The sequence below is a fragment of the Tupaia chinensis genome, unplaced genomic scaffold (genome assembly GCF_000334495.1).
Source record: "Tupaia chinensis unplaced genomic scaffold, TupChi_1.0 Scaffold000434_1, whole genome shotgun sequence".
Lineage (NCBI taxonomy): Eukaryota > Metazoa > Chordata > Mammalia > Scandentia > Tupaiidae > Tupaia > Tupaia belangeri.
Genome location: NW_006159939.1, coordinates 2,462,783 through 2,473,961, shown reverse-complemented (window position 1 = coordinate 2,473,961; position 11,179 = coordinate 2,462,783). Strand labels below are relative to the sequence as shown.

Genomic DNA, 11,179 nt, shown 5'->3' with positions numbered 1-11,179 from the left:
GAGGAGGCAATTAGAAAGGTATGTAATGCCCACCCTTATTTAACTTTGCTTAGGCTATTATAAGTCAGAAGGACATTAAACCGTTACAAAGAAAAGAGTGAAAAAAAATGATGAAAGAGTTTACTTTGAAAGTGACATTTTGCTGAAGTTGAGAACATAATTATATAATAAACGACTATCGATTGCATACTAATTGTCTTTTTTGAATAAAAATCTTTATTGCCAATATAAATAGATGGATTTTCAAATTAATTATTTTTGCTTTATGGTTATTGCTTATATAAGCCCTCTGACTCATGGCAAAACGTTCTAACTGGTACTATACAAAAATTCTTGTCTATTCTTGTCAAGTGTAGATTTACTTTCAGTTCTATAGGTGCAAAAATGAATAATTTTAATTGAATTCCTAGTGCATGGTAATGCGTTGCTTAAGCTGGTAGTAGGGAAACAACTTCCAAGCATGAATTTAAACTGCATTTTATACACAAATTAAAGTTTTACTCTTTCTTGTTCTTACAGTGGAACTGATGTCACTAACTTAAAGGCAAGCAAATACTTTTGTTTTCTCTCAGCTGAACAAAAATATAATACAGCATTTTCATCAGGCAAGACTTGATTTTTATGTTTCAAGTAATCTACTATAACCCTTTCTTGAACAAAAAGGCCAGGGTGCTAATGAAACCATCGTTGAAGTGTTTAATAAACATACTTTATTTAAGTAAATTCTCCAGTAGGAAATAGAGAGTTCCTTGCCTTTACTTAGAAGATTGTGTAAATAGTTATCTGTCAAATTTATATGTGCTGCGCACCAACATTCCCTCGTTGGAAGCATCGGCATTTCCACATCACAGTTCCCGAAAGTGCTTTTAAGTCTCAAAATTCTGTTTCACCTTTTGTTTGCTTCTCTCTTGATTCCTCCAAGGCTTTATTAATGGTTTGCTTCATATCATCATCTCCATCTTCATAAATTTTCTTTAGAACATTCATTAGTCCCACACTAGGATCTGTTTCAGTGTCATATGAAGTCTTTTCTTTCTTTTTGTATTCTTTTTCATCCTGAGTCAGGTAGTCCCATCGTATGTTTTCTGCTTTCTTTCTACATAAAAGGTGGTATGAGTCTTTTTTTTTAACGGCGTTCCATTGAGATGGGTTTCAAAAGGTTGTTCACAATCATGGAGTAACTCTTGCCATTTAGGTTCTTTACCAAAAGATCAAGTAACCTCTCTGTGAAATGTATCTGCACTTTCTCAGTAGTAACTTGATGAACTTCAGTCAAGGTAATGCAGATTTTCACAAACTTTCTTGACTGATCCCATCTGTAATGACTGATTTTCACAGTATATCCTGTTGGAATGGGAGCAACGAAAGCAGCTGGCTTTTCATCGTTAAGTTCTACCTTTTTCCTGTGATTTTTGTTGCATCTTGTTCTTGAGTTCGGTCTCAATCTTGGATTTTTCAGTGGTAAGGACATCAAATACTCTTCTTCCTAGTGGCCTTTTCCAGTAACACCTTTACTTCTAGAGCTTTCTGTAGCTCTTCTAGAGTTGAGGTCATGGTCTTGTGGAGCACTGAGGGCCTGAGCTGCAGCTACAAAGGAAAGAGCACATACCAGTGATCTTATTGTGAGCCTGAGAGTTTGGGAAATATTTTATTTTTTGAGAGGTTTTTGCTATAAGGTGCGTGTCCTCACCAGAAAGACAGAGAGAGACAGAGAGACAGAAAACAAGAAGTCACCCCCTAAGGCGATGGCCAAACTGCAATCCCTTCTCCTCCATTCTCCTCTCGGGATCTTTGGCACACATGCACACACACCTGGCATGAGTTTAAGCCACTAGGTCCGGGACTCGAACCATGGTCAACTACCTGGAAGTCCAGTGACATAGCCATTACTCCAACTGCTGGTCCTGAAATTTTTTAACTTATGAAGTTTTTACTCATCAAATTCTTTATCTTTTCTTCACCCTCAAAATAACTTGTCTAACAAAGAGTAGCTATCATTGTGAATGTATAGCTTCCTTTCTCTTTAAAAGTATTGTGACTATTCTGCATTAGAAAGTGCTCTATTACTCTAACCTTGGAGTCAACTTCGGGGTAGAGCTAGGAGGTACTTAGGTGGACATCAAATTGATAATTACTTGAGTAAAAATCAAATAATGAAACAGTAATTCCTTGTTTTCTGTTGAATTCTGTACTTTTCAGTGAATTTCTACATAGCTAACTTTTTAACCCTGACAACAATTCCTTAAGGCAGATATCCTAAAGACTTCTCTTCTTGTCATTATGCTTTATTTTTTTTTTTTTATTTATTTATTTTTTCCATTTCAATGAGAAAACTGAGCATTAGGGAAAATAAGGGACTTGCCCAAGGTACATGGAAGAACAGAAAATTGATTGTAGACTTTTATATGCCAAGCCATTTATCCAATGCTTGCTGTGTCTACAAGATAGCTATGAGCACTTAATCTCCATATGTCTTCATAAAAGAAAACTTGTAGTTTTTTTCTACCTACAGAAGTTAGTTTTTCTTTGTTTTTGGAACATTTTTCAGGTGGAAAGCACTGAAGACAATCATACTTTGGCCATAATATCCTTGTGGTTTAGTCAGAGGCCTATTAATGCCTGAAACAGCAGCATGGTCATTCCTGACTACAGGGCATTGTTCCTTACAGTTCCTGTAGTTTGGGGTTGGAGTTTCTGAGAGGTACAGTGGAGGTGGACCTCTGTGTCTAGAAGAGAAACTCTGAGATAAATACATACCAGGAATTTTATGAATCTTAAAATGAAGTCATTTGTTGTGGTGATCCATAATATTTTGTTCTAGTCATTTAGTAATTTTCTAAATAATTGTTGCTTAATTATAGTATTGTTGGCACCTGGGAGAGTTAGAGTGATCTTGTCTCCTGGTACCCCTTAAAAGAGAATTCTGTATCTAGATTCTTCTTAAGCAAAAAAAAAAAAAAAAAAAATTAAAGATTTAGAGCACAGGCTAGCACTCCCTTATAAACTCTACATTTGGTAGCCTTGACTTCCAAGACTGCATTCTGAGCATCTTTCAGTCATTTCCCCGTGACCGTCTTACATATGTTTTGTTGTTACTGAAGTGATGACTTGGAAGTGGGCTAATTGTGCTTATATGCAGTTTTATTTGTGACTTGAAGTTTAGTCATTACCTTTCTCCACCTCATCAGTCCATTAATCAAGAGTTGACTGTGTAGATTTCTGGTTAGAAACGTTAACTGTTTCCCAACCACGGAAATGGCTCTTCTATATAGCTTCAAATACTGGCTTTAGGTATCAAAGCGCATCTGGGCCAGCCAAGGCACCGATGAACAATAGAAGTGATTCCACTGTGGTAGCTGAGTCTTGTGGTTCTCTGTCTTGACTGGAAGTTACAAAGCTGGAGCCAGAACCAAGACATTATGCCTGCTTCAGAGAAACCTCAAGTCTAAATTAGTCAGAAATTAAGTAAATCCCATTTGGCAAGGGCATGAAAAACATCCCAGAGTCTTGAATATATTTAAATGCCATAAATGGTGAAATTTGCAGCTCATTAGCTATGAGGAAATGATTTAAATAATAAAACCCCAAACTTCCAATTCACTGTTATTTTCTTTTCCCACCATCAATTTCCAGCCAGGAAATAGTGTCATAGAAAAAAAATGATCTCGTGGTTCAGCTCTCTGCTGCCAAAGAAGTACTTTCAAGTTATCTTAAACTAATTCCTTTAAATGGCATCTAACTGATTCTTAAAATCCTCTGAGGGAGATTCTATAAACTCCTTTGGTAAACTGTAGCAATGTTTGAATGACCTTGCAGTTAAAAGGTGGTTCCTAATATTTAAACTAAACCTCCTTGCAGATGGTGTAATATCATCAGAGTGTTTGTTTTTGTGCATATTGGAGATGGAAAATTTCTATCTTGAGATTATATGAGAAATACAAGAAACAACACGTTTGCCTTTACTAAGTTAGTTCTTGGAAGTTTTTTTCCTTCGTATTTCAATCATAATGTAGAAATAGTCCTTCACTCTATTCCTTTAGGATTCATGCTAAATAAATTATATTTATGGTATGTACCTTTATGTAGTAGTGACATTTATAACATTTATGCTGGTGTGTTGCTTTAGAAGGATCTGAGGGCCTTTTCTATCATGAGATTTTATGTTTTTTTTTTTTTTTTGTTATGACTGAATGATGAGGGTTATTCAGAAAATTCCATTTTCCCCTAAGCGTTCTAGTTCTGTTTCTTGAACTATAAGTAGTGTGGATAAGATTTGGATAAGTGACGAACTTTCCACTGACCTTATTAGAACAGCATTTTCCGCTGGCTATTCCTAAGGGGCAGGGTCAGATCTGATATGAGACAAGCTCAGCATAAATACTCTGTATACTGACTAAACATGAGAGTGAAAGCCAGAATATGGGAAATGACAGATCCGGAGGCATGAAATCATGTTTTAAAATTTATATCAAGGGTATGACGCTCATTTACTCAGTATGTTCCTTGGACCGAAATGATCCATTCTTGAGGTTTGCACTTTATAGATCTCCAGATGTTCTGTTCCTGCCTAAGTTCCTCTTTTGAGAAGTTCCGTTGAACTCTAGACTGTATATCCCACCTTAGACCTTGTCTGTTGGCTCACGAAGACTGTATAATGACCTCTAACTCGAGGAGCAAATGTTCTTTAGAGCTTGTTGCTGTGTTGTAGATGGTGGCATCCAAGTTCCAAGGAGAGGTTAGGAGGGAGAAAGAAGTGAGTAAAAGGCATAGGTGCCAAATGCCATCAGAAAGATTTCCAGGATTTAGTCACATGGCTATTCCTAGCTGCAAAGGCTAATGGAGCTGTAGTCAGCATTCTGGGGAGATACGTGCCTCACATCAGAGGCTCTGTCACTGTTAAAAAAGGGGAAAATGGGCCCAGTCCCAGTGGTGAAACATTGGGCATTGGAAGCTGGATCTCACAGGGCTGAATGTAGTTCACATCCTAGCCTGGAGGCTGGAAAACTCATTGGGCATATGTGCACATGCCTGAAATCCTAACAGACAGAGAGATAGTAGAAAAAGAGTTATACATGACTATACTCAATTTGGGGTTGGATGCACTCTCTTTCTTTCTAGTGAGCACACAAGTCCTATGACAAAAAAGAGAGGGGATGGATACTAGGGGACAGCATTCTGGACTCCTAAATATTCATGAATATACTTCTTTTCTCTCATAGAACACCATTAGCCCCTCTATAAAGATGACAATGACCAAATTTCATCAAGGTTCTCATGCAGCTTAAAGTCTTGATCTTTAGGTATGCCTGGTGCTGTCCACCAGAGTGCAAAAAGGGTGGAATATGCAGTCTAGAGTTCAACAGAATGTCTATAAACTAAAAGACATTCTATTTGCCCCATAAGTCCTCAAAATATAATGGTAGAGAAGGAGTAGAATAACTTCTATGAAAGTTCCCATTCAGAAAAAAAGGGAAATAAGAGAGACACAGAAATTACTGCCTAAAACTGAACAAATCTGCTGGGTAGGAATTATGACAACTCTCTTTTCGGTCATTAGAGAGGGTCGTTATTAGTCTATGTGGTAGATCCTGGCTTAGCTTTTTGAGGAGAATTCTCTAGTTCATGTACTCTGTGAGTCCTGAATTTTTCTTTGAGGAGGGTTGGTTGGTTGGTTGGTTGGTTGGTTGGTTTCTTTTCTCTCTCTCTCTCTATATATATATATTTAAATTTGCCAGAGAGTACAAGCATTCACCAGAGAGAGAGACAGAGTCAGAAAGATGGAAAGGGAGAATGTTCTCTCCCTAGTAGGGTACGGTTATGCCATAATCCATTTTCCTCTATTTCTCCATCCTACTGGGATTTTGAACATGCATGCTTACATAACTGGAATGTCTTTCAGGCCACCAGGCTGGTATTTGAAATGTGTAGTCAGTCATGTGGAGTTCAGTTCCCTTAGCCATTAGGGCATGGAGCCAGCCTGAGAGATTATTTCTCACTTCATTCTCCTCCTTGGCTGCCTCAGAGTACATGCTGTATTTTAAAAATTTATTTATTTATGTAAAAGTTTATTTTCATGAGAGGGAGAGAGAAATAAATCATGAGCATGATTTTTATTTTTGTTTTTAAGTTTATTCATTCTTTTATTATGCCTTTTATCAGAGAGAAATAGAGAAGAGTATACACTTTCTGAGGATATAAACTTTCATAGTCCATTCCTTATTGGGGTGAATTAGGGAATCCAAGGATTGCTTTGTGTGTGTGGGAGTAGTTGAAAGATGCAGAAGCATTATTTTTCCTAGAAAAAAATGTAAAAGTAGAAGGAACCAATGATGATACTCCTGAGTATCAACATTTAAAAGTTAGGTGGAGCGTATGGAATTGACAAAGAAGAGAGAAAGAAAATGGTCAGGAATAGAAGGAACCATGAAAGTGTGATGTTATATCAATCATACAAAAAGAGAACTTCATAAAAAAGAGAAGTTCAAGAGAACTAAAAGGTGTGTCCCAAAATACAGGTTTTGGAGTGGTCAGAAATTACACAAATTGAAATGTCCATAATGTTTTGTATTGAGGTGTCACTTGAGACCTTGCAAAGTGAGGGCGGGTTCAGTGGACATTTGAGGGGCTCAGTGCCTGATTGTGGTGGGGATAGGTAAGGGTATAGGAAGGACACAGGAGAGCACCTTTAAACCTGGTTATAAACATAATGGGAGATAGGGGCTAAATCAAGATTTAGGTATATCTCAGGTGATTTTCTTTTTCTTAAAAAAATTTTTTTTTATTATTATCATAATCTTGTTTATATTACATTGAGTTACATACAACTTTACAAGTGTATTACATTTCTTTATCCAGAAGGAATATCATTCATATCAGTCAATACAAAGACATTAAAATCGCCATCATCATCATCCAATAGCTCTTCATTTTTTTCCAGATTATTATTATTATTACACCCCAATTATTTTTTTAAGCATTCAATCACTATTTATCATTTTGCTTGTAAAACGACTTTATCCAACATGAAATACTTCTCAGACCAATCCAGTTGGGAATACTATTCATGTCATCATCAACAGGTACTAAACTGTATCTGAATCCCACTGACGTCATGCCTCTCTGTTCTCAGGTGATTTTCTTTTCTTTTTTTTTTTTGGAGAGATTTTCACTGTAGGGCGCGTGTGCTCGCCAGACAGACAGAGAGACACATAGAGACAGAAAGCGAGAAATCACCCCCCAGGGGGATGGTCACGCCGCAATCCCTTCTCCTTCATTCTCCTCTCGGGATCTTGGGCACACACGCACACGCGCCCGGTGTGAGTTTTAAGCCACCGGGTCCAGGACGTGAACCGCGGTCGACTACGTGGGAGTCCAGCGACATAGCCATTACACTAACTGCTGGTTCCCAGGTGATTTTCTTAAGAAGGTGGGATTTCAGTTTGTAAAATAGGACGGCTGCCAGCATATTGTATTCTGTTCTGTTTCTTAACTCTGAGTGAGTTGATGTGCTCCAGGTGGCAGGACAAGGAATGTAGGGTTGTTTTTGTTTTTCTCTGAAAAAGGTTGAAAGAATTGAGAGCATCAAAAATAGTTCAGGATAGTTACAGATCATGAAAAGCCTATGGAGGAAAAATGGGAAGACTTTGATACCCAGAAATATTTATTGACGATCATTACTTTGTAAAACATCAGTTAAACATGACTATTTATTGATATTATATGCTAGGCATTATACCTTCACCAGTGCGATGAACATTCCCTGAAAGAGAAAACTATTTTTGTAATATAAAATGTACTGTGGTCAAATTCAATAACATGACTCTTACTGAAGCCCCTAATTCAAAGATCCATGCAGGAAATTTCTCTCAGGCCTTCGTATTAGCATTGACCATCTTCCTTAAGAAACAGCACTTCTCTTTTTCTTTTACATAGTAATGTTAAATAACACACTTGGACGTCTGCTGTGTGCCAGGCACTATGCCAAACACTTCGCCCACATTTTCTCAGGATATTCTTACACTGTCGCTGAAGAAAGTCCTGTCTTTATGAGGTTAGGCTAAATAATACACTCTTATATTTTCTACTCTTTCTTAGCTGTCAGGAAGCTTAGAGCAAAATTTATGCCTAATCATACCAAGTGTACTGACTCCTTCCCTCCCTCCCTCCCTCTCGCTCTTTCTTTCTTGCTTTTTAAGAAAATGTATTTGTTTTTGCCTTAAGTTACAAGTCTTAGACATTTAGATAGGATGGCTTTAGTGATAAGATATATATATATATATTTTTTTTTTTTTTTTTGAAAAAAAAGTAGAATTTTACATATTAAAAAAATTTGCCAGAGGGTATATGTACTTGTAGGAGAGAGAAGGAGAAAGTACCCCCTAATAGGGTGTGGTCATGACACAATCCCTTCTCTTCCATTTCTCTATTTTGTCAGGATTTGGGGGCATGTACACATGCACCTGGCATGATTTTCAAGTTACTAGGTCTGGGACTTGAACCATATAGTTAGCCTTGTAGGATCCAGTTCTCTTAACTACTAGGCCACAGGACTAGCCCAATTTTATACTTAATTGTACTCATGTGGTGCCATTATGTTACAATTATGAATTAAGTCTCTAATTTGGATTATAGGCTTTTGATGCTTTCGCTAATTAATGACACAAACACCTACTGTAACTTAAACTTCTTTAAGTCAGATTTTTTTTGTCTTTTTATACATATAGTATTTGCAACCATGTAAGACATTTTGCATGTGCATTTTGAGGGAAGAGACCAAAAAAAGTTAATATTTCAAACATAATTTGAGAGGCCAGCCCTGCAACAGTGTATGTGAATGGAGCCTGATCTCACGTGGTAGATTTTGGTTTGATCCCAGCCCTGACAGCTTGAAAAACACACCAAGTACTTCTTTGTTGATGTCCAGGATCCTGGCAGAAAAATAGAAATAGAGGAAAGAGGATTATTGTATGACCGACCCTGCTGGGGGGCAGCTCTTTCTTTCACTGGCGAGTGTACCTGCCTTCTGGCATTAAAAAAAATATGCCCTTTAAAAAAAGAAAAAGAAGATGTAATTTGGAGCAAACATAATTGTCAGGAAAAAAATTCATGTTTCATAAATTAATTTTCCTGGTAGATTTTTGACCTAGAAGAGCTTTTCTCTGAATCTAGACTTTGAATACTTTTTCTTTTCTTGGTTAAAATATGAAATTATGATATAGCTCTTAATGCATTTAAAATAACACTAGTCTAATTTTTATATTCTGTAAAATTTTCATTCAGAAGTTTAAATGAAAGATTGCATAATACAACCGTCAGGTGACTTTCTGCTGTCTGTATATAACTTTTTAGACCAAGTGTGCTTGATTAACCTGAGTAAACGTGATTTACCTAAGAGATTAGGAAGCTAACCCTAATTTCCTCAAAATTGCATTTAATTTTGATGCATGTAACAGTAATTTATAGGATACTTTCTCAGTTAATCAATGGTCATTATAGGATAACCAGGAATGAATAGCATTTTTGTTTCAGCATCAGATGGGTACGTTTTTGAGAAGTTGATAATGGAGTTAACTGCTTTGAATCTCAAGGTTTTCTTAATTTAAAATAAGTTCAGAATTTTCTCAATTTAGAATAAATTGGAAGGGATATATGTTGGACTGGACTAAATAGCACAACTGTATCAGTCAGTCGTAAGGCTATCAGGACAGAGTGAATACCAGACTTTACCATAGCTTAAAAGGTCTTCCATGGTGGGGACCAGCAGTTAGCGTAATGGCTATGTCACTGGACTCCCACATAGTCGATCACGGTTCACGTCCCGGAGCCGGTGGCTTAAACTCATGCCGGGTGCGTGTGCGTGCGTGTGCGTGCGTGCCCAAGATCTCAAGAGGAGAATGGAGGAGAAGGGATTGCGGTGTGGCCATCCCCTCTGGGGGATGATTTCTCGCTTTCTATCTCTCTGTCTGTCTGGCGAGCGCATGTGCCCTATAGCAAAAACTTTTCAAAAAAAAAAAAAATTCCAGAACTAAGTGGCCAATCTCTCCAATCATTCATTATAAGCATGTATGTGATCAGCTTTTCCCTCACACTGAAATAGCAGCAAAACACCTGAACAAATAACTTGTTCTATTGATAGTTATTGTATACTTTCTATATGCAAGGCACAATGATAGTCCTTTGGAGATAAAAGCATGCATCAAACTTTAAACTTGACACTCAAAGAGCGTACAGTGTATTGAGAAAAATTAGACACGCTTACAAAATACTGAAGGGCCCAATGTGGAGGTAGGATTTAAAAATGTATACCTTGAATCCCTCAAAATATTAGATATGACCAAGTTAAAAGTGATTAGCTGCAGAGTTTGAAAAGTAAAGTAACAGAAACAAATACAAAATCCCTACATAACTATGGTAGAAAACACATTAAAAAACATATAACTGGGGCCAGATGGTGGTACAGCAGTAAAATAACCCTCTCTGTGAGACTGACCTAATGGGAAGGTAACAGGTTCATGTCCAGAGACCTCCCTGAGTATGCAGGGTGTGCGCCTGCCTGTGATCCAGGGCTGGCTGATGCTGGGAGTGGATCATGGCATCCACACCTTGTTGGGGGCAATGTCTCTCTCTCTCTGTCTCTCTTGCTTCTGGAAGAAAGAAATGAACTTGTCTCAATGAATATATATATATATATATATACACACACACACACACACATACATGACAAGTTCATTGAGCATTGCAAATGTAGTGGGCTACCAATACAAATATAAAATATTGTCCTCAGTTACTTCTGCATCATGGTGAATTTCCTCTTCACACTGTTTAACATCACCTTGCACTGGACCCACATTTCCCAGTCACTTTTAGTTATTAAACACTGATCTGGATCAATGAAGCATTGTTCTCATATTCAATTCCATGAATTTCTTTTTCTTTCCTCAACACTAACCAGGCTTAGGCTGCAAAACTCCTTTTTCCTTTTTTTTTTTCAGTTGAGAATAGAGGTGACAGATCAGGAGGGATGTGGTCAGCCACTCCACTGAGTCAGCAGATCCTTTCCCTTTCTGGGGTCTCTGACTGGTCCCTCAGGTATATTGAGTGAACTGGAAGGAAGTCTAGGAGAAACTACATTCTTGTATTGTATGTCTGGTTGTCTTTTGGTCTGAGGAGGGCAGCCTGG

At 37.5% G+C, this 11,179-nt stretch overlaps 1 pseudogene; it reads right to left on the bottom strand.

The window, feature by feature from the left end:
- Nucleotides 1–873: 873 nt before the first annotated feature.
- Nucleotides 874–1,554, bottom strand: LOC102486484 (calcyclin-binding protein pseudogene; annotated as a pseudogene).
- Between the last annotated feature and the right edge of the window lie 9,625 nt (nucleotides 1,555–11,179).